Source organism: Onychomys torridus, chromosome 14 (assembly GCF_903995425.1).
Source record: "Onychomys torridus chromosome 14, mOncTor1.1, whole genome shotgun sequence".
Classification (NCBI taxonomy): Eukaryota; Metazoa; Chordata; class Mammalia; order Rodentia; family Cricetidae; genus Onychomys; species Onychomys torridus.
Genome location: NC_050456.1, coordinates 50,738,210 through 50,761,675, shown reverse-complemented (window position 1 = coordinate 50,761,675; position 23,466 = coordinate 50,738,210). Strand labels below are relative to the sequence as shown.

Here is a 23,466-nt window from a genome sequence, read left to right as displayed (position 1 = left end):
GAGACAGGGTTTCACTATATAGCTTTGGCTGGCCTCTGGCTGTGTATGAGACCAAGATGGCCTCAAACTCACAGAAACCAGCCTGCCTCTGCTTCTACCAAGCTGGGGTTCTTAAAGGCTTGTGCAGCCACATCCAGCCAGTCTCTTCCTTTAGTGCCTCAAACACTTTGCTAAACTAGCCATCTCCCTTTGCAATGTAACAAAGTAACTCACTCTGTCTACATCGGGTAGAACTTGGTCTCAGCAGTGAAAAACCCTGAGCAATATTGTAGCAAATGTTCTTCTCAGAGAACAACTGATACAGAAGGAAAGGTACAAGACATTCCCCTTGAACTCCAGTTCTTTGTCTAAAAGCAGGACTCATATCCACAAGCAGCACTTCAAATCTCTCCTTATATGTACTTTCTCATACATTTCATTACCTCTGCCATGCAGGCAGAAGCAAATGGTTTTGTCTAACTAATTTTCTATCAATAAAGAACGTGGTGAGAGTAACTTGGCAAGACATATGAGAACAGGAAACAGTACGCATCAGCCCCTGCACCACTTGGAGTTTATGGAGAATCCTGTAGAGTTAGGTAGCACTTTCCAAACCTTCTCAAGGAGCAGGCGAGGTGATCTAATGCTTATGTGTGCCAAGTGATCAGCACTTGGTGCCAAGGCGTAGCTTACTTCACGAGGCAGCAGTGAACTTTTCACTCATTTTCCCATCCCTCAGGGAAAAGATAATCACGTAACCACTGACACATCAGACAACGGAAACATGACACTCTTACCTAACACCAAAAGCAGACTGAAAACACCCAGGAGCAACCATGCATGCTCACATTCTTTTCTTGGTATAGAGAAATTAGATTCCAAAACATCAGTTAGCAGAGCCAGGAAAAAGAATCAGCTGTAACACTGTTCTCTGAAGCAGCAACAAACTCCTACAAAGGACATTTGATGTCTGGGAATAATCAATTCCTCTGTACTATCAAGTAACACAGACTATTTTTCAGGGGTACTCAAAGGCAACACTTTCTGAAGGACCACTTACAAACTTCTGAGGGCAGTTAATGATGCCAACACACCAGCAGAAGGCTCTGCCAACTAGAACGGAGGTGTTTGATCCAACAAGAAGCAGACAGAAGCATCAGCGAAGCTCAGACAATGCTGCTAATGTTAGTCCACCCCAGCTCAGAGCCAGGAGGCCCTCAGTGCTGCCGTTACTGAGGATGGTGTTCCCCAAACGGGCTGGCCCAAACTGCTTTCATCCAACACATCACAGAGCACCAGCCATTAGTTCTGATAACAGAAGGAATGAGAGCCCCTCCATCTCCAAAAAACAAGATGATCAATCTGAGAGGAAAACTCAGAATTCGGCGACACCAAATCTTAGGAAACAATCATGTCCTAGGAGCTGAAGCAGATGAGCTGCTGAAATGAGTCTGAACTTGATGGTGATAGCATGTGAACTACATGTGTCCTTTGGCTGCTTGGCTGGCTCTGAGGCTCTCACTCCAGAAATCAAGTATTTCCAGGATAGACATGACACAAGAGCCTACTTTGAATGTTTTTATTCATTTGTATCTTTACAGTCTTTTTAAAATATTATCTATTTGATTGTGTGTGTGTGTGTGTGTGTGTGTGTGTGTTATGTGCACCAGGTGTGTGCAGGAGCCCTCGGATGTTAGAAGAGAAACTGGATCCCCTGGAACTGGATACAGATAGTCATGAGCCATGTCAAGAGCAGCAAGGACTTCTAATCGCTGAGCAATCCCTCTAACCCCCATATTAATCTTATCTCAAGTTTAAGAAGATGATGCCCATTTATTAGTAACATCAAAATAACAAACACGTAATACTACAGTGGTTCCTAAAGCTGGTGTACGGACAAAACCTATACTTAATCTTAATGTAGGTCCTCAAAAGTGACAAAGAACTTGTTAAATATTTCAGAAAGCTAAACGTACAAAATATAAAAGGCTGCTCAGTGTTCTCAGATGGCATGCTATCTAGTCTCCGGGCATTCAAATGGCCATTTTTCACAATACAACACTCAAATTGGAGTCGCAGCCCCACACTGGGGTGAGGGCATCAAATATTTGACAACAATGTGAAGTTTCTGAACACACAATGACTCAGAATTAAACACATATAGAATGCAAAGTATTTTCCACAGGTCTGCATCATGCAACCTCACCACAGCCTTGGCTGAGTATGTGTACACACAGGCACGTACATGTACACGTACACACACACACACACACACACACACACACACACACACACACAGTGCATGTCAAGCTACACAGTAACAATAAATGCTCCACCTGAAACACCTTGGCTCAGAGTCTAAACTATCAAGCTGCTATAAACTGCAATGTTTTTACTGTACATACAAACTTTTCTGCTTTTAAAAGTACAATGATTTAACTACAAAAAACAAAGACTTTTCATATTTTCCTAACATTACTCCTTAGCATTTAAGAATCAGATCTGTGTATCTGTGGATTGTATTGTGTTAGTATGTTTGATTTTAAAAACTGCTGTCTGAGATGCTGTGATGTTCATCTTTGTTGCCAATTTGAACAGATTTAGAGACACCTAGACACAACTCCAGGCATGTCTGTGAGGCCATTTCCTGAGAGGTTTCACGACCAGAAGACCTACCCTGAATGTGGCTGGCACCATCTTACAGACTCAGATCCTGAACGAAAATAATAGGGAGTGGGGTGGGAGAGGACTGAACACCAGCATGGGATGTGAGCGCCGGCATGGGATGTGGGCGCCGGCATGGGATGTGAGCACGGCATGGGATGTGAGCACGGCATGGGATGTGGCCGGCTGCCCCACACCACTGAGATCACGTCCTGGTCATGATGGGTGCATGAAGCTGCCTCAGTCAGGACTTGGCAGAGCAACAAGACAGTAACCAGTGTGGCTGTTGTCCTGAGCGCCATGAAAAGCAGCCAATAAACTGTGGCTTGGGACTAGGAGAGAGTTCCCAACTACTTCTGAAACAGCCCTAAATACATTTCTGGCATTTATGTGAACTGGAACTCTCAGCTATGGTGACTCTAAGGTCAGAGTTATCCGTCAACTCTGAGAATCTGGAGACACTCTTGCCCTGTAATATCAAATACTCAGCCAAGAATGAATTCTTTACATAAAAATAAACACAGCCACCTCATTATTACTCTAGTTTGTTTTCATCTTCAATAAATGGTAAAATTACATGTATACCAAAGAACTGTTTTAAAATAAAGTTCTTTATGATTTGCCGTCAGGTGCTGGACTTGTATTACCTACTTTATACACCTAAAGATCATCTGAGGGCACAAACTAATTGCAGGTCAAAAGAGGCCTGAGAAGAACAATGCTAGAAAAAAGAAGACGGAAAGAAGAAAGGAAACAGAAGAGGAAAAAGAAAACCTGCTTTTCACTTGCTGGCAATACTTAAATTACACCATGGCACCCGGAGCTCTGGCACCACCAATGACCTCTGCTGCAGCTTCCCATCTCCAACACTCCAACTCACTCCCTCCAGTCACGAAATGAAAACCTACTACCTCTCTCTGATCCTCTCTCAAGCTGTATCTCCAGGACCTGTATGCAAGTGTGTTGTACTTATGAGGTCTTTAAACACCACTGTGACCATGTCAGTCTTGCTCCCACACTCCCTAGGCCATCCTGGACATGTTAGCTTCCCTCTGCTGTCACAAAATGCCAGACACAAGCAGGGGGCAGTGTCTGCCTCGGCCCGCTGTGGACTGGCCCCTTGCATTGGAGCTGTGGCAGCAAAGGTGGGGAGCAAGGCAGCTCCTGCTGCTGCTCTAGGCTGGTACCTCAGCCAGCATGCTAATGTCCTTCTAGACAACCCTGTGACACAACTTCCTCCCAATAGGCCCCGCCTTCTTAAAGGTTCCACAGCCGCCCCACAGACCTGATGTACTAAGGGTATGGGGACTTAGGATCTAAACTGTAACACTAAACACAACTTTCCTAACACACTTTGAACTGAGCCTATCTCTTATTTTCATATTTATTAGAAACCCTTTCCTCTTTTGAACATCATTTAAATGGCCTTCCTTAACAAAGTAGAAAGACGTGTGAATGAATCTTAAAAACATCATAATGTGATGAACCCAGTCATGGAGTCCACATGTCATGATGCCGTTTATAGGAAATGTCCAGAATGGGCAGATCTGTACAGACAGTCTGCCTGGGGTTGAAGGGGCAGGACAAGGAAGGGCTTGGTAACCCGAGGGGTCTATGGGTTTGCTGAAGTGATAAAGTCTCCTACAACTGTCAGTGTGACGGCTGTGTATAGGTGTGAAAACACTAGAAGCAACGGGACTAATTATACAGCATGTGAACTGCATATTAATAGCTGCTTTCAATCTGGCCTCTTTCCCAGTGGCCCTGTTTCACTGGCTTCTTTAGAAGCTCCCCAACTTTGTTATCAGATATCTGCACCTACAACATCCAACCAGAATTTCGTTGTTTGGGGCTTCCTGTGCCTCTTTTCATAGATCTAGTGGCCTTGGAAACACGCCATCTTTTCTGCCAAGCTTCAAGAGATACCTTTCAGAAAATGTAGGCTACCAGAACCCCCTTACACAACTTCAATCATAATCGAATCCCAAAACAAAATGGCCACTTTAACCCAATTTTTGAGTACAAATCAGCCTGATTTCCAGAATTACACACAGGACAGCTTCAAGTGCTGAGCACGTGGATAAAGAACTAAGTTTGCAAGGAGAGACAAGTATCTCCCATGTAGTACCCATCCTGCTCTCTTAACCTCTGGCCAGTTACCGGCCCTACCCAAAATTAAACCAAAAAGGTGCCAACTGTTCCTCCTTCTGCTCGCCCTCCTTCCCCATCTGCTCAAGCATCCTACGGTTACCAGTCCCCACCTGACACCCAAGGACAAGCCTTCAGGCTCTAGTCACCTTTTCAATCACCTGTGAGTTACCCATTACCCATCATTGTCCTCTTTTCAAAAGTGAAAAACCACAGGGGTGCAACGGAACTCAGTCTGCGACTATAAAACGTCAGCAGGTCACTGCCCCAACATAGAATACTGTGACTCAGACAAGCAACTCAGCCGCTAAATCCACTTCTAAATCTAAACTACAAAATGAAAATTCCTAGGATTTATAGGTATATTGTGAAAAATGCTAGTTTTTAACAGACTGGAATGGTGTGTGTGTGTGACAGAGAGACAGAGACAGAGAGAGACAGAGAAAGAGAGAGACGGAGATGCCTCCACATTCATTTAAACAAATATTTCTTTGCTGGCCTCCCCAAACTTAAACTCTCCGAACCTTAAGCCACAGACAGACTACAACTGTTAAAATGGCTCACATTTTGTTATCAAGAGATGACTCTGCTTTACTTCTCCAGCATCTGAAGGCCAGCACCCTTCACAAAGTTTTAGAATGCACTTGTAACCCAGAACGCCTCACAGGGAATCTATGGTCAGCCCTCCTCTGTCTGTGCTCCCCATGTCTGCCGTCCAGAGAACTCAGGCACCCCAGGAAAACATCATATAGAACCTCAAAGTCCCTTTTTACTGGACAAAGCTCTAGGTTTGCTATCTTGGAAGGCTTTTTTTTTTCCCCCTTGGATTTCTGAGATAGGTTTTCTGTGTAACATTCCTGGCTATTCTGGAACTAGCTTTTGTAGACCAGGCTGGCCTTGAACTCATAGAGATTGGCCTGCCTCTGCCTCCTGAGTGCAGGGATTAAAGGCGTGTGCCACTACAGCCTGGTTGGAAGCCGTTTCTAAAGTCAAGAAGCATAGCAAAGGAATGCTGGGCTTGGGGTGGTACAAAGATGTCAGTTTTTTTCTCCTTCGTACTTTCCTGTATTTTCCAAACTTTCCACATAGTCTTTTGTATTGTTTTCCTGACAAGAGAAAGCCAGAAGACAGGGCACTCAAAAGGGTTCCTTTGTCTTCCTGCAGGGCTCATAGCTACAAGCACCTTAAGGACTCAACACTCAGGACCGGACTCAGAGCCCACACCCGCCCACACAGCTGAGTACTTGGTGAACAAACACTGAGTATTCAGGAAATGTCTGACTTGGTAGACGGACAGTGAGGTGATCATGGGGTACCATGGTTCGTCCTAAGGGACTGGGGTCACTGCCTGTATAGAGCATTTGAAAGGGTGAGGACCCAAAGGCTGCTCTCAACAATAGGCAGCCAACAGGAAAAGTCTTCCCCTCACGACAAGGCACCTACTCAGGGGGTCCGCTGCTCCACACCTCCATCCCTAGTGAACCAAGAACAAGCTGGCAAACACTGCTACAAGATGGAGCAGCAGGATTGAACTCATTAAGTCACACCAGGGCTCGGCCATTCAGGAGGCACATCACAGCCCTGAGCCACCAAAGTTCAACAATATCCTCCAAGATTAACCTTTGCCCTGAGACTGAATAAGACTAAACACTAAAGCAAACAAAGGGTTAAGATAACACCAGCCCAGACTGGTGACTAACCACCAGAATGCCTTATCTAACTGCCCAAAGCAGGACATCTCCACCGACAACATGAAAAAGGAGTCGCCAACATTTGCATGGGAGAACTGACCCACGTTTAAAACGTGTAAAACGTGAGGGAGGGCACACATGCTCTGCAAACATGGAGCCAGGCTCAGCAGACATGGACAGGGTGGAGAAGGCGCCACTTTGTCCCCAGAGCTAGCCTGAGCTAGTGTCCTTCCCACCACAGCCTGAGCTCATGGTTTCTGAACTGTCAACCAAACTTCCATTTCCTAGAACCCAGGACTGTTACACCGGGTTCTGTGTTCCGCTGAGTTGGCTTCCATCAACACTCTATATGCTTGTGTATGTGTCCATCGTGCCCCAGGCTCTTAGAGGACGTTCTTTTCCAAACAAAGCAGATGCGAGACTGATGGTAACATGGTCATTTTAAGGCAAAGGTCAATGCAGGATAGCGGCCAGAGTCACGTCGGAACCCACAAAGCAAGATGAGAAAGCAAGCATTTCACTGCAAAAATAGATGCCTTGGGTTTTCTGTCTCACCTAGGCTAAGAAGAGAAAGTTTTCTAGGAAAAAACTGTCCTTATTACAAACTCTGTTAAGATTTAAACTTGCTTCACCACAATTATAAATATTTACATTCCACCTAGCTGCTCATACTAGAAACTGTGCAACCCGATGCCGTGGGCTTCAGAAGCAATGTATCGAAGTCCACTGAGGCTGCTGCTCCCAACCTCTGTGAACTCAGCTGGCCAAGAGAAGGCACCCAGTGACTCCTACCCTGACTCCCCTGGAAGGAGGAAATGCAATACTGTACCCAAGACCTTCTCTAGAAATCTGAGATATCTGCTCTCTTCACCCTCTACCTACAAATTCATTCATCTAATGCCTGAGTTTCCTTATTGAAGCCAGCAGGAGTACCAGGCAAGTACCCTAGCCTTCCCAAGCTCCAGGTTCATCATCTCCTAATGGTTCACTGTATCCATCTAACATAGGACAAACCTGCCGCAGAGTCTGGTGAAAGATATTAACTGTGGAGCTCACACTAACAAGCCAAAGTCCCACAACAAATTAGAATTTGGGCACACCAAAAGGTGACTCATATGACAACTCTGAGAACTCCCAGTCATTAGGAATGATTTAAACAAAAAAATATGGGACAACATGAACCAATTATGAACTGCATTCCCAACTTAAAACTTATACCAGGAAGACAGCCTTCCACTGGAGAAATGGGTGGAGAGAGTGTTTCATCAGCATGAACTAGTGTTTAAAACAAGTTACTAGCTTAGCTGACTGGGTGGTCATACGTACCCTATTATAAGGAGAGAGACTTTCTGGTATTTCCAACAGGAAAAAACACTGTACTCACACAACCAAAACACACTGAGACAAGGACACTGTCGAGAGCCGGCTGCACCCCTGCAGTGTAGTGGCTGCAGGGCATGACACAGGAAGGAGTCTGTCCCATGAACTCAGCGGCATGGCCCCATCCACAGTGCTATTGTCTATCGTGCAGGCCTGTGAGAAAGATTAAGAATCATGTGACAAGAAGCGGGTCCTCAACTATCATGGCCAATGTTAATCCTCTATCTAGGACGCAAAAGGCTCCCACCATGATGAGACTGAACACTAGGTAGCTCCTTTCCAGGCCAAAAAATTAATAAAGGTAATTGAATAAAACACACAGTAACAAGTCCTACAAGTAAACAGCAGGCTAATATGTTTTGGAGTGAATAAAAAAATATGCAAAATGCGGAAGGGTCCCTATCCTCTAAGAAGGTATACCTGGAAAGAAATCAGGGGGTTTCCCTTGATTTCCATATCCCCCACTAGGCTCAGTGTCTTAAGTAGACAAAACCAAAAGCTTTATGTACATGGTCTTACAACACAAGTGCAAATCCAGCAAGGTCAAGGGGACACTCATGGGCTTTCAGGATGAAGAGCATCATCTGACTGAGACGTTTCCAAGTGACTTCACAGACACTTCAATGTGAACATCCACCATGGAAATGGAGGCTCTGTGTACTTACAATGCCTGAGACCCACTCACCCAGCTGACCCTTCATGTGGAGCCTGAATGTCCCTTACAATGACCCCTCCAGGATGGATGCTCTACCACACTTGCAGGGAGTTCTACCGGAAAAGTCCTTCCTCGTGTGCAAACATGGGTGTCTACTCTCATGACGTTCTACTCTGTTCTTACAACATGCTGGAGATTCACACATACAACAGAGCAAAGTAAACTTCAGAGAGGGGAAAAACCAGGATGAGATACAGTATCCAAGAAGTTCTCACTGAAGAGGTGGGTGTTAAAGGATGAGAAAGATCCAAATTAAACCAGAGTTCAAGTTGGGAGTGGCGGGACACACCTACAATCCCAGCATTCCACAGGCAGTGGAAAGATGAGGAGGAGTTTGAGGCCAGTCTGGTTACAAGGCAAGAAGGGACTAAAGCAACAAGGCTGTCAGTGACTGTGTCTACTGTTTAATCTAAAGAAAGGTAAACCTGCAAATACAACGGAAACTGTGAACAGACAAAGGTTCAGAGGAACCAGAGCGGCTAGTAAGCAGACAGAGCAGAAGCTCAGCACATAAGCGCAAGAATCACATAAACAGGAAAGAAAAGAGGCACCAAAGCAGGAGTGTGGGTTTGCTGCACACAGCATCCTAGACACTTTAGCTGCAGGGCAGCGCGTGCAATGTAACTGCCCCGTGGCTGTGAAGGAGACTGCCCCAGCCACTAAGATATAAAGCTGAAGGGTTGGCTCTGGGTGGCTAGCAGTAAACCAGAGAAAATGTTGGAAATGGGAACCCATTGCCAGGGGACAAACGCAGGCGTGGTCACAGATCAGACAAGGAGAAGGAAGGGAAGGCTCAATACAAAGAGAGGTGTCTGGAACACTCAAAGTAGAAACAAGGCAATGACTCAAGGCAAGGAGCAGCAAGCTAGTAGCAGTCAGGGTGTACTGAGCACATGCGGGCCTCAGGCCTTATTCTGTTTTAAAAAGGCCCAAGGCTCACTCCGTCCCACACACACAGTACCTGGCAGCTCTGAACTTTTCTCTGGCCACAGCACAGGTGGCAGTTTCTGCATCAGCACACAGGGACTTTGTACTTTTGACTGTAACAATACCACCAAAAGCCAAAGTGTTTGCAAGAAGTAAAATGTGCTTCATCGAGATGTGGTGGCGCACACCTTTGATCCCAGCACTTGGCAGGAATCAAAGAGATCCACCACAGAGGCAGGTGGATCTCTGTGAGTGCAAGGCTAACCTGATCTACAGAGTTGAGTTTCAAGCTAGCCAGAGCTATACAGTAAGACCCTGTCATGAAAACAGCCAAAACAATAATAATAATAATAAGGAGAAGGAGGAGGAGGAGGAGGAGGAGGAGGAGGAGGAGGAGGAGAAGAAGAAGAAGAAGAAGAAGAAGAAGAAGAAGAAGAAGAAGAAGAAGAAGAAGAAAAGGAGGAGGACGACGAGGAGTATGAGGAGGAAGAGGAAGAAAGAGGTCTAATGGAGTTGGGAGGCAGACGCCAGTCACCACGTATGGTACACGACATGCTTACCTTTACATGAAACACACAGACCACACAAGTCTATAAAGAGAGAAAGCAGTAGTGATGGGGTGAGTGGGAAGATAGGGAGATGAGGAGTGACTGAAAATGGGTTTGGAGGTCTTTTCCAGGTCACAAAAAATGTTCTAATTGTTTATGGAGAGAGATGGTCACACAACTCTATGAATGCACCAAAAAATGCTGAATGGACAGTTTAAACCGGAAATGGAACAGTAAGTGACGACGCAGTAAAGTCTAAGAAAGCCCTTCATAAATAAGCACTGTAACTTCAGACATTTAGACAGCCTCTGGCCAACAGAAGCCACTGCACACAAGCTGCGGTAACAACTGTCAGGTGAGCTGGAAACCCTGAAAGGAAATTGCGGAAGAAGAAGTCAGCTCCTTGTAAGGGGAACAAGCATGGAAAAGATGGCAACTTACACATAGATGCCTTCATAAGGATTCCTACAATTGCACTAAATCCTTTGCTATGCACTTCCGAAACAGAAAGGCTTGAGGTTTTCAGTGATTGAGTCAATAGTATACTACACACCTTTTTTTCTCAAAAGCTGAAGGAAAGGAATGCACAGTAAGTCAACTCCAGGAAAAATGGTTTATGTACATCAACAATTACTGAGTAGATGAATGCTATAAATTTGAGGATGTAGGGAATGGAAAGATGGCTCAGCAGTTCAGAGCAGTGGCTGCTCTTCCAGAGAACCTGGGTTCGATTCCTAGCACCCAAACGATAGCTCACACTTTGTCTGTAACTCCAGTTCTACAGGATCTGCTGCCCTTGTACAGACATACATACAGGCAAAGCACCAATGCACACAAAATAAACATAAGATAAATCATTTTTAAAGTTAATTTGAGGGTTTGGCCAAAAGCTTAACAAAAAGAAAGGTTTTCTTGCTTGACACCAGGGAGCACCCAAAATAATTTCTGCCTCCAAGACACCTACCTAAAATAGTCCTCGCCATTCCATGCTGCCCCCATAGCTAAGGGCGCCATGACTCAACTCCCACTCAATGCCCAGAATGCTGAGTGCTACAACGATTCATCAAGAGTTAACACGCTACATGACCAGACCCTCAAACATACCCTTCATTTCTCTACACCCCAAGACCTGCAATGGGCACACACAGTAATGCCCAATAGATCTTGCTGGCACAAACCTGTAGTCCTAACTAGTCAGGAGGAGACACAGAAAGATCCCACGTTCAAGGTCTGCCTGGGCTACAGAGTGAGTTCAAGTCCAGCATGACTGATGCTCCAACTCTGAGGACAATGCAGAACATCACCATAGTCTGTGGTCACACCACCTGAATGCACCCAACCTATCAAGAGCACAAGTCTCTGTCCAAAACTGCCCCAAAGAACCAAACCCTGACCCACCCCTTGTCTAAAGCAGCAGACAACTATTGGGAAGGTATCAATTATTTTTTAAATGTTTATTCTATGTATACATGTGTGCCTGAGTGTTAGTACACACAGCCCATGTGTGCAGGGACCCACAGACATTAGGAGAGTGCATCTGAGCCCCAGAACTAGAATTAGGAGCAGGTGGGAGCTGCCATGTAAGTGATTGGGACTCACCCCAGTCCTCTGCAAATGCTGTAAGAACTGTTAACTTCTGAGCCACCTCTCCCGTCCCAAGGGAAGTATCAATGTAAGGAAACATATTTCTTCTTTCCGGCTACCTCTAATAAATTTAAAATGCTATTTATCAAAATATAGGGTTGGTATTTTCAACATCTTTATTTTATTAAATTTTAAACCAATAGGTCCAAATACATTTTACATGTCATCTGAAAAAAAAAAAAAAAAAACTAACTGGAAATATAATGAAGCATTTACCTAGCTTATGAAGGCCTAAAATAAGCTATCTAGGAAATATGAAGTTGCTCTGGTCAAAGCTATGTTTCTTAAGAGGCAGGTCTGCACACACTACCCAAGTGGCCTCCCTGGCTTTACACAGAAGGAAGCTCTGACTGCCTATTGAGCCAAAATACCAAGTTTCCCAGGAAGCTGTCCAGGCCTCGAGGATGGATCCCAGAGAACCTCTCAGCAGCCAGCCACAGAACATGCTGGCCCATGAGCTAAGTGGTTCCAGACATCCCAAAGTCTGAAAGATGGTAGTCAGTCTTCTTCCCACAAACAGGACTATGACAGCCTTTTGTGCCTTCATTTAATCTCCAGAATTCTGAGAAGGGCAGATACTTCCCCATTTCACAGATGAGGAAACCCAAGTTCATGAGCACTGACACACCAGTGCACTGCCTACTTGATGTCAACAAGCATCTCATACTCAACATGTAAAATCAACTCTGAACTTGAACTCCCCACCCAAACCTGCTCCTCTAGTCGCCGCCACTTTGGTCCACGGCACCTCTACGACACCAGATGCTCTGGCAAAAACAGTGTCATCCCTGACTGCACACTTGCAGGGCGCACCATCTCCCCAGTAAACCAGGTCAGCCCCAGGGCCACACCCAGAGCCCAGCCTCTTCTCATCACCCCCACTTCTGCTATCACATCCCTCGTTTCTACCCACACCCTCCTGGTTCTATGAACCACACTGTTCAGAGAAGCTGTCCTTTAATACACAGCTTTAGGGGCTGGAGAGATGCTCCGCAATTAAGAGCACTGGCTGCTCTTCCAGAGGGCCCAGGTTCAGTTCTCAGCACCCACACGGCAGCTCACACCATCTGTAACTCCAATCCCAGGGAATCTGACACCCTATTCTGTTCTCCATAGGCACTATACCCACGTGGTGCATAGACATAAGTGTTTACAAAACACTCACTCACTCACTCACACACACACACGCACAAATAATAATAATAATAATTAAAAACACACTTTGTGCAGAACCCCCTTCCAGGGTATCACCTCACCAGAGCTGCCTGTGGACAGGGCCCTCTGACAGAAGGATATCTTCCTGTAAAGCACTTGAAGAGAGCTGCCCACAAGTAAATGAAAGAGCAGCAGAATTCCATGTATCATGCAGCAGAGCCAAGGCTGGAATAGACCTTCCGTGTTCTTTGGCAACAATGAGACTGGATTTACAGCAGCCAACAGACAGTCCTCCTCATGGGAGGACATCCTTACACTTCACTTAGCATAACTGAATCTTTTAATGGATAATCAATACTACGCTGGATTCCCAACAACAAATAAAAATGGAAATGCTAACTTTACAAAGACACAGATTTTCACACTAGGCCAGGGGTTCTCAACTTTCCTAATGCTGCAACTCTTTAATATAGTTCCTCAGGTTGTAGTGACCCCCAACCACGAAATTATTTTTGCTGCTACTTCATAACTGTAATGTTGCTACTGTTATGAATCGTAACATAAATATTTTTGGAAACAGAGGGTCACCAAAGGGGTTACAACCCACAGGTAGAGAACCACTGTACTAGGTAGCCTAAACATGGGCTATCTGGCAGCACAGGCAAATGCCAAGTTGATTGGCAAAGCACTGGCACTGAGTCCTCCAGTGCGTCTGTGTCTGGTGACCATGTTTCAAGAGCACCATGCATAAGCACGGGCTGCTCTCAGGCTCAGAGCAGAGCGCCCCCCGCAGGCTTCTCATACCAGACCCTCCCAATCACAGGGTACCAGTGAGTCTCGTGGGTGAAACCAGTAACAAGAAAGAAGGCTGGAAGAAGTGTTATCACCAAAATGACCTGGAAAGAAACAGTCCAGAGCCAAGTCTAAATAGTGATTATTTTTGGATCAGAATAAAACTATTACTTAAAGTACTAACCATTACAAATTTTCTTGCTAAAATGTCTTAAGAGTTAAAAAAAAAAAACAAACCTAAATCTCTTTCTTAAAGAGCTTTCAAAAATGTTTCTAGTATCAACTACTCAAATCTACCTTAAATCTCATTGATTACAACAATTAACTCCTACAAGGTTAACAGTAGGTTCTAAAGGAAACTTAATTCAGCCCACCAAACCCCCAAAGCAGAGAGTGCTTGGTGTGTAGGTACACAACAATGAACAAACAGAGACTAAGATCTAGAAGGGGTTATGACCCATCCATCCCGACAGCTGAAGGTGAAACCCAGGGCTACCCAGAACCGGGGAGGTGTCTAGGTTCTCCTGGAACAGACTAGATGTGGGAGTGGGAGAAACAAAGACTTGGAACCCCCTGGGTCTTCAGGGAAACTGTAGCCAAGATACATTACAGGCAGTTTCCTTTAGTTTTCTTAATTAGAAAAGCACTTGATAAAATAAATTTTGCCAAAGCCTATCTCCTTGGAAACCAAGAAACAACACTGTCTCTTTTTTCCTCCACATAAAGAACATTTAATAAGGACTATTTCCATAATAAACAGCTTCAACTGTTTTGTGTCAGAAGTAAAACAGGTAGCCTTCACTAAATGAATAAATATGCAAGGGCTGGAGATATGACCTAGTGGTTAAGAGCACTGACTGCTCTTCCAGAGGATCTGGGGGTTTGGTTCCTGATACTCACAGTTGGACTGTAACTCCAGTCCCAAGGGATCCAACACCCTCTTCTGGCCTCAGTGGGCACCAGACATGCATGTGGTGGATGTACATACATGCAAGCATACATACAAAATAAATGTTAAAAAAAATTACAGATAACTTCTAGAGACGTCATTGAAGACCCTTCCCATGAGGCTATGAGAAGAGTTAATAAACAGTGTTGGAATGAACACCCAATGAGAGGCTAAGGACACTGCTCAGTCAGTAAAGTTCAAGGACTTGAGGTCCATCCCCAGAACCCACAGAAGAGCCAAGTGTGGTAGGAAGGTGGGTATATACAGGCAGATTCCCTAGGGCTTGCTAACCAGCCAGCCTCACCGACTCCAGATCTCCAGCCTAGTGAAAGACCTGTCTCAAAAAATAAAAAGATAAAAACAAAAAAAAGCATGGCACCCAAGAACCACCCCCAAGGCTGACCTCTGGCCTCTACACAGTCATGTGCCTATGCACACACAAAACACCTACGGAGTTAACACCCAACTGTCAAGATCAATTCAAGGTCCTTTCTCATGACACCGGACTCTGCATGTCCTCCGGAAGTCAGGGACTGCTGTCAACAGCTCTTACCATACTGCTTTCAAATCCACAGCCTCACTCGAATTCTGTCACTTAAATCACCTTACTTCCTCCTCCCAATGAACTTGAGGGAAGGACAAGACAGACGACAAGAAACTGACTTTTCTAAAGAGCATCAGGACAAGGTTTCTTTGAAAATAAAAAAATAATAACCATGCAGTGATGACACAGGCCTTCAATCCCAGCACTCAGGAGGCAGAGGCAAGTGAATCTCTGAGTTAGAGGCCAACCTGGGCTACAGAGGGAATTCTAGGACAAACAAACCTACACAGAGAAACCCTGTCTTGAAATACTAAAAAAACAAACAAACAAACAAACAAACAAAAAAAAAAAACCCTCAAGACAGCCAAAAATTCAACACAGCCAGCCAAAAGGAAGACAGTTCTGACATATATACAGTTTCAATTCTCAAGCTCTAGTTCACAAAAGCGAGAGTGAGTTTAACACCACTGAACTATACACATGTGTTTTTACCACATTGTTTTAGTGGACCAAACAATTACCAAATTGAATGGACATGTCCCAGCCATGCTGCACAAAGCCGGCCCCTTACCTGTGGGCGGCCGGTTCTAGATTTCTTCCAAACTACCTTTTACAATAAACAGAACTCTATTGAAGATTGGGGAGTGGGGATGGAACTCTCCTTTTCATCTATTCAAAATGAAATTTCATTGACCCCAGAGAGCTACACTGCTACAATAATTCACCTGGATGTCAAACACAGATCCAAAAAGCATATAAAGCCACTCTGGAAAACAGCAAGACATAATCACCTGCCCAGCGTCTTCCAACAACCACCCACTTGATTATCCTGCTCACCCTGGCCCTTGCTGTGATGCACCAGGCACAGCATTCCTTATTATCTCCCAACACACCCAAGCTGCTTCAGGCTACATTATTTTGAAAACACCCTCCAGAACAATCCCTCCAAAGAAAGGTTAGACCCTACCCATGAACTGTTAACAAGCCCTTCTGTCTATCACACACAAACATACACACACACACACACACACACACACACACACACACACCTCTCCTCCCCCACAAGCACTCCAGGACTCTTAGCCACTTAAACTTGATTTCCTTATACAAATCATCACCCTTCTTATACTGCTACAAGTCAGCACTAAAGTCCTATGTTTAAAGATAAGAATGAAACTGTGAAGTCACATAGGAATTTCTCTAACTGGAGACAGGGTTAGGAACCACACTCAAGCTCAGGCACAGTTCCCTCACACAGCTGAGCTAGGGGTCACACCCCCATCACTGCTACTACTAACACACACACACACACACACACACACACACACACCCCATCAGCTACTCAGGCACAGTTCCCTCACACAGCTAAGCTAGGGGTCACACCCCCATCACTGCTACTACTAACACACACACACACACACACCATCAGCTACTCAGAAGGCAAACTAGTGAAATCTTCCCAAGTCTCCAGTGGAGCCTGGAAGGAGGGGAAGCTTGTTCAGCTCCACACTGACCCTCATTTCAAGAAGAGACAGGTGTTTTTCTCAAAGTCTGGGTGACCAACAGTATGGTAGCATATGGTTCAGGGTCATAACTGGGCTGCTTTGTAGGGAGGGAAGTAGAAATGCTGGGAACTGACCCCAGAGCCTCATAAATGCTAAGCAAGTCCTCTACACCACTGAGCCCACAACTCTGCTTGTGAGGATATGAGAAAATGCTGACTTTCCGTTTAGCCCTTGAAGGTACACCCAGGTATCTTGAACATCCTCTTACAGACACCTACTAATAAACAAGACTCTTCCCTGAAGACAGTTCAGTACTGCTTCTTTGAGTGCATGAAAGGAATGCAGGGGCTTAGAATACACTCAAGTGAAATCTACCGTTTATATACAGAAGCATTAATCACAGAAAGGTGATATAGGAAGCTAAGGTAAAGGACACTAATGATGGCTGAGGGTGTCCATCAGTGGTGGAGCACTTGCCTGAGGTTCAGTCTCCTTTCCTGGATAAGGTGGAGGTGGGAGAGGGAGGAGGAAGGGAGGGAGGGAAGGAAGGAGGGAGGGATCCCCCGATGATGGTAGAGTCCCAGACTCCAGGACCATGAGCAGCTGGCCCACAGCCCTCTGCTTCTGAATTTCTCAATAGCTACTTCTGAGATCAGAACTCATTATAAAAGGAAGCAAAGCTCTGAATGAACCACAAAAACAATCAATGGCCACACCTGTTCACACTCCGGTAAAGGGCTCAGCTCAAGAAACTAAGGAGACCCAGGAAACTGTGGCTCAATGTACTTACAACCACAGCAGTCTCTGAGCGACCCCTCTGTAAAACCAGCAACTCTCCATCTCCAAGCCAGTATTGCTCACAAAGCTTAGTCTCCCATCTAACATTATGTAAGAGCCTGTTTCCCACACTTAAAGTTAGGCATCCTACAGACCTAAGTAGAGAGAGAACTGTAGCATAAGTAACCAGCTAGAACCCATCAGCTGGAAGTTCTCATCTCAGACCTCCAGAAGCAACAGCTTTGCCTTCCTTACAGCACACCACCAAGACCCTCATGCCCCTCTGTGCCATCTTGGAATCACCTCTCTAAATCTTTAAGAAAACACATTCATTCCCATACTCATGAAGCAGAGGCAAGCAGATCTCTGTGAGGCCAAGGGCAGCCTGATCTACATGGTAGTTCCAGGCTAGCCAGGGTGACAAAGTGAGACCCTGTCCCAAAAGAAAATCTTTTTGCCTCTGGGGTCATCTTATTCCATCTGGATAGAGGAAATGGAGAAGATGGATAAGGACACGATGAGAAGGCCAAGTTTTCTCTCCCTTGAAAGACGCACTCAGATGCTTTTCCTCACCTTCCTGGTTGCAAAGCAGACTAAGCTATGTCATTCTGTTCCTTGCTCAAATGGCCTGTGTTCAAGAGAGCTGAAGCCAGGGGAACTGTTCCCACCTTCCCATGGCTCACATACCAGATCTCATCAAAAGTGCATCCCCAAAAAAATGAGCTATCAGGAATAATCAACTTAAATGTACGTCTGAAAAGCAAAGTGCCATATAAGGACGTTTTGTTTTGTTTTTTTGTTTGTTTTTGTTTTGTTTTGTTTTGTGCTGAGGATCGAACCCAGGGCCTTGCACTTGCTAGGCAAGCGCTCTACCACTGAGCTACATCCCCAACCGATGTTTTGTTTTTAATTATCAAGGCATACAACTGAAAGCAAAAAGATGGTGAGGCCCATTCCCAACATGCAAAAAGCAGAAGTGATTTGCCTGGGGTGGGCTGTCAATCTTCAGAGATACAGCACACAACCTCTTCGTGAATCCTGCAATGAAGTTACGCTTTCCCCCTCCACCCCAGAATGGGGGCAGCCCCTCTCCTAAATGTCATCCTCAGCCAGCAGGGATGTTTCTTCTCTCCAGACTCAGAGCACACCAGGGGGTAGGACGGTCTTACACAAGCCCTCTGGGTTGCCCAGAGAGGGTTCCAACAACCAGCACCTGCTGCATCTGCAATCCTCCACCCGACTGCCCCTCACCCCAACACACACCCCATGCAACCCTTCCACAGAGCTAATGGACAAACCACAAGTTGCCATTGTTCCAGAAACAAGGCAAGGACAACTCCTTTCTTTTGCAAATGAACTTAAGAAAAGATGGACAACAAGAAAGTTTGACTTTTCTAAGGAGCACCAGGACACCAGATGATAAAGGTATCTTTAGAAAACAATAATAAAGCCTCCACCAGGACACCAGATGATAAAGGTATCTTTAGAAAATAATTATAATAAAGCCTCCATGCTCCACCGAGCAGAAACTTTAACAAAGGATTCCTTTTTCCATAACTAAGCTATCTGAGCAACTCCAAAGCTCAGGTACCAAACAGGACATCAACGCCATCTTCAGAGCTTCTCAAACTAAATGTAGCTATTATTTCCTTCAGTTTTGCTTCTCCCTTACTTCATATTTAATGATCACAGAATACTTAAGTATGAAGAAGAAGGAGAAAAAGAACCAAAGTGAAACAGAGGAGCACATTGAAAGCAGGAAGGCCACTTGCCCTGAATCTGGCTGCATCTAGTTTTATAACCTACAAATCACGTCCACTCCCTGGGCCTGGAGCTCCTCACTTGCAAAGTGGGAAGACTGGACCAAAGGAACTCTGCTCCAACTCCCTCCAGCCACCCATGAATCTGCTCATCACGGGGTAGGGAAATGCAATTGCAAAGGAGACTTTAGTTTCAAAGTATTTTTATACACACATTCTGGTAGAGTACTGTAGCAAAGCTGCCACCCAACTGTGAGCTTGGAAAGGGGTTCAGCTAAGATCACCCCAGCCAGAGAGGGGCAGAACAGGTATTTGAAAGCCACACCTTCTGAAGACAAGTATTTCAAACCTTTTAAATAAGTTGAAAAATCAAAACTGCCTCATGTGCAAAACCTTGGACCCAGGGGTATCTTCATACACTAAGCTATGGAAGGACCCATGGTCCCGAAGACCAACAGTTCCTGAGGCCAAGAATGATCATGCCCACCCACCACTGGAGTCACAGAAACCAAGAGAAACACTGATTCACCGATGGCGGCACTCAGGAAATCCCGCTTGCCTGGCAAGGCTCAAAAGGTTAAAAATGAAGGGAAATTTGAGGACAATTTCTTTTTCATATTTTGAGATTCCGCTTCTGTTATGGGGAACAAAACAAAGAAGCTTGCTCCATCAGAGTGTAAGCATTGGGGGGGGGGGGGGGGTGCTATCTGTCTTCCTCAAAAATCCAATCTGGCTAGTGAACCAAAATGCTCAAATCTAAGAAGTAACCTGAAAACCTTCATGATAGCCATACCATTTGTGCAATGGCTGGACCTTTGATAATAAAAATACAGATAGGCAAGAGGCACCAAGCCTTATCACTCACCACATAAACCTTCCACTGAGTTAGCCAAGAATTTGATCTCAGAGTTTGGTACCACTTATAGTGCTGCTGTCTTCGCTCTGAGAGATCATTTAAAAAGTCACTGATTTAAAAATTCAAACTGCAACTGAAAATACAACATATGCACACCTTAACTTAACCAAGATCCCAAAGCATATACAACTGCTAATCTCCAGCCATCCTCAATCTACAGAATGTTGATAAAGTTATTAGGAAGCTCTTTAAAAAGTTGCTTAAAAAAAAAATCAAGTGAGGATACTACACCACTACTACACAAATAATTCAAAACAAACATGAAATAAATATAAAAGCCAGGAAATACCACTGAAAATGTGAGTCAAAGGAAGAGTTAAACTAATCTCAGGATGTCATTTTAGTGACATGAGGATGATTTACTTCCAAGAGTTCAAGTCAGCCTTCCACAGAATCTTGACATGGAGTCACAGCTTGACTAAATCTGAAAGTTCAGGGCCCCAGGACCATGATTCCCAACTCAAAGAGCAGGCCTGGAACTGCAGAGCAGCTAACACCTACTGACCGTCTCTGGCCACTTGCTAAACCCGTTCTCTTTCTTGGTCGACTGGAGAAATCTAATTAATGATAGTCAATTTCAGGAGTCCTTTAGTGAGATAAGAAAAAAAGCCTTCAGTGACAGAGAAGGAAGTCAGCACTCCAAACGTCTTATTTTGCCCCAATCATTTATGTTCACACCATCACCCAAGTCATTTTAAAACACTATTGTTAATGCCTTAGTGTCAATAACGTATTTCATGGGAAAATGCTTTAGCAATAATATTCTAGTTAATAACTGGGCTGTCACCTCATAGTTGGACACATCAGTGACCATAAACTGCTTTACTTAAACCTTTTAACTGCTCTGCATAATCCCATCAGGTTTTTTTCCATCCTAGTAAAGGCATCTTAATTGCAGCTTTCAGGGAAAGGAAAGGGGATGTGGGAGAGTCGTTAAACCAGGATACAGAAAATCATTCCCGTCCCTAAACGAGGTTGCAGGAGCAATTCGGTTAAGACTTGATGTCGTGGTTGTCTAAAACATTCAGCCAGAGAACCTTTGCACTGGAAGATACTCCATTCGGGAAGACAGGAGAAAGTTGACACTTAACTCCCACTGAGTACCAGTATAAAAAAGAATGGCTTTAAGATTCTGAGTCATAGTTTCAACATGAAAGGCTCGCTTTATAGAGGAAACGCCAACCCCAGTTCATCCAGATAGACCTGGAACCTGATGAAAGTCGACACCTCCCTCTGAAATTTGCATCGCATCACTGGCTCGAGTTTAGAAATATAATCGTGCACCAGGTAGTATGTATTTCAGTGAAGGCTGCCTCTCAACTAGACGTCAGGAAAAATCAAATCTACAAAGCCCCAAGGCAGTCGAGAAGCTACCCATCCCCAAATGCTTCCCCTTCCAAGAGGAATGCCAACAATCCAGCACACCACCTCCCTTGAAAGCTATTTCCCGTGCCTCTGGTTTTGGACACGGTGAGCCCCGATGAAATTTCAACCTGCCTAACGCGACTGCTTGCCCACGTAGAAAAGCCACGGAGCGATTTACGATCCTGGCAAGTTGCCTTTAAGGTCAGAAGCGAAGTTGGAAAGGGCAAAGAGAGAAGTTCTTTATGCAGCACCCTTGCGCCTCTCGACCCTCGGGAGATTTACTTCCTCCAAGAAACGCAGATTGGAGCATCCTCGGATCTCAGTCCCCAGGATCCCCCAAGAGGGAAATGAACACCCTCAAGACTGCAGCCGAAGGTCTCCCTAACCCACCATTAACCCACCGGGGCCTTGCTCCCTCCAGCACACCTGCAAAGCGCTCACCGGGTGACGGATGGGGAAGGGTCGCTCCAAGGAGCCCAAAACCGCCGGGTGAGCACAGCCACCAACCAAGCGGGGACACGGGGCTCAGGGCCTCTAGGGGAGCAGATCCGGATCCCGAGGTGAGAACGTGCGCGCGCGCCGGGCGCGGTGGAGCGCAGACTCGCCCCCGCCGGGATCGCGATTCCCCAGCACGCCACCAAATCGGAAATCAAACTTTCAGCGGCTGTGAGCGTCCCGCTCCGGGGCCGAGAATCACCAGCCAGGGGACTGCACAGGGGACTGTCAGGAGTGCCGCCGCCCCGCCGCCCCCTCTCCACTCCCAGCCCTGCCCCCGGGGCCACTTACCGCTTGGCCTAGGCTTCCCGGTGCTGCCGCGCGTCCGGGGCGCGTCGTCCGCGCGCTCTCCCTGGGGAGAAAAGAGAAAGCGTGCAGACGGTCGGGGCGCGCTCGCTCGCCGCCTCCTCTGCGGAGATCCGAGGCTCCGAGCGCCCGGCGTAGGGGCCGCGGGGGCGGGATCAGCGCGGTTCCCTAGCCGGGCTCCGAGGACCGACGACCCGCAGCGGCCCGGCTTCGGGCGCCGCCGGGGGGGGCCACAGAGACCAGCCCCCACCCCCGGGCATCCACTATTGTGCGGGCGCCCGGGCCCCAGCTCGCGCCCTCGAGCCCCGCATCCCGCCCGCCCGCCGGCCGGCTCCCGGGAACGAGCGCGCGGGCGCCCCAGGAGCGTCCCGGCTGCGGAGCTCCGCGCTGGGCGCGGTGGGGGCTGGGGGGGAGGGTTGAGTGGCCGCGGGGGAGGGGACAGGTAACTGCCCACGGGGGCTGGAGGACCAGCGCAGGGACGACGCGGGAAGGGAGCCCGGGACGGCGGCGGTGGGCGCGCTGCGGGCGGCCTCCGAGGCCCACCCGCACCCCCCTCGACCCTCCCCCCCGGGACTCGGCGCCGCACTGACTTTCCGCTCACTCGCTCACGCACGTACTGAACTCGCTCACAAAGTTGCCGGCGGTGGCGGCGCTGCACTGGCCCTTCTCCCCGCCCCATCCCTTCCCTTCCCTCCCTCCCTCCCTCCTCTCCTCCCTCCTTCAGTCTCGGGTGAGATCACCGCGGCTGGGTTCTGCGCTCCGGCAAGTCTCGCGAGACTTGAGCCCAGCTCGGGCCGGGGTGGGGTGGGGGGGAGTGGAAGCCGGGTAGTGAGGACCGCGGAACTTCTGGTTGCCATGACGACTCTCCCGCCGGGTGCTGGTTTCACCTGCCTCCGCCGCTGCCCCGGGCCTAGCGGTGGGGAAGGGAAGGCTGGAGGCTTGGGTAGACCTGCGTCGCCCAGCTGGGTGCTTTTGGCCGGAGAGGTTCCGGAACTCCAGAAGCCAGTACGTCTCTCAAGTGCCCACCGTGTACTCAGTTTATCAGCCTTCCTGTGCAAAAAATCTCATTCCCCAGCCCCCGCAAGATGCCTTCCTTTCCGCATCCTAACGCCCCCACGAGATAGCTCCTTGAGCACATGGCTCACTTACGTTGGTATTCTCAACGCCTCTGCAGGCTTTTTGCCTAGTAGGTATTTTGTGTCTGTT

The 23,466-nt window shown here is 46.7% G+C and overlaps 1 protein-coding gene and 1 pseudogene across 6 annotated transcripts in view; one reads left to right on the top strand and one right to left on the bottom strand.

The window, feature by feature from the left end:
• The window catches only part of LOC118595268, a 129,394-nt pseudogene extending 107,371 nt beyond the window's left edge, over positions 1 to 22,023 (top strand).
• Positions 1 to 22,927, bottom strand: part of Sipa1l1 (signal induced proliferation associated 1 like 1) — a 293,066-nt gene extending 270,139 nt beyond the window's left edge. For 3 of the 6 annotated variants that reach the window (XM_036205565.1, XM_036205563.1, XM_036205571.1), the window contains exons 1-2: positions 22,851 to 22,927; positions 22,246 to 22,306 (exon numbers count right to left, since the gene is read on the bottom strand). The gene's annotated coding sequence lies outside the window, so the exon portion shown is untranslated. The other 3 variants (XM_036205568.1, XM_036205566.1, XM_036205569.1) reach the window with 3 other exon arrangements.
• Positions 22,928 to 23,466: the final 539 nt, after the last annotated feature.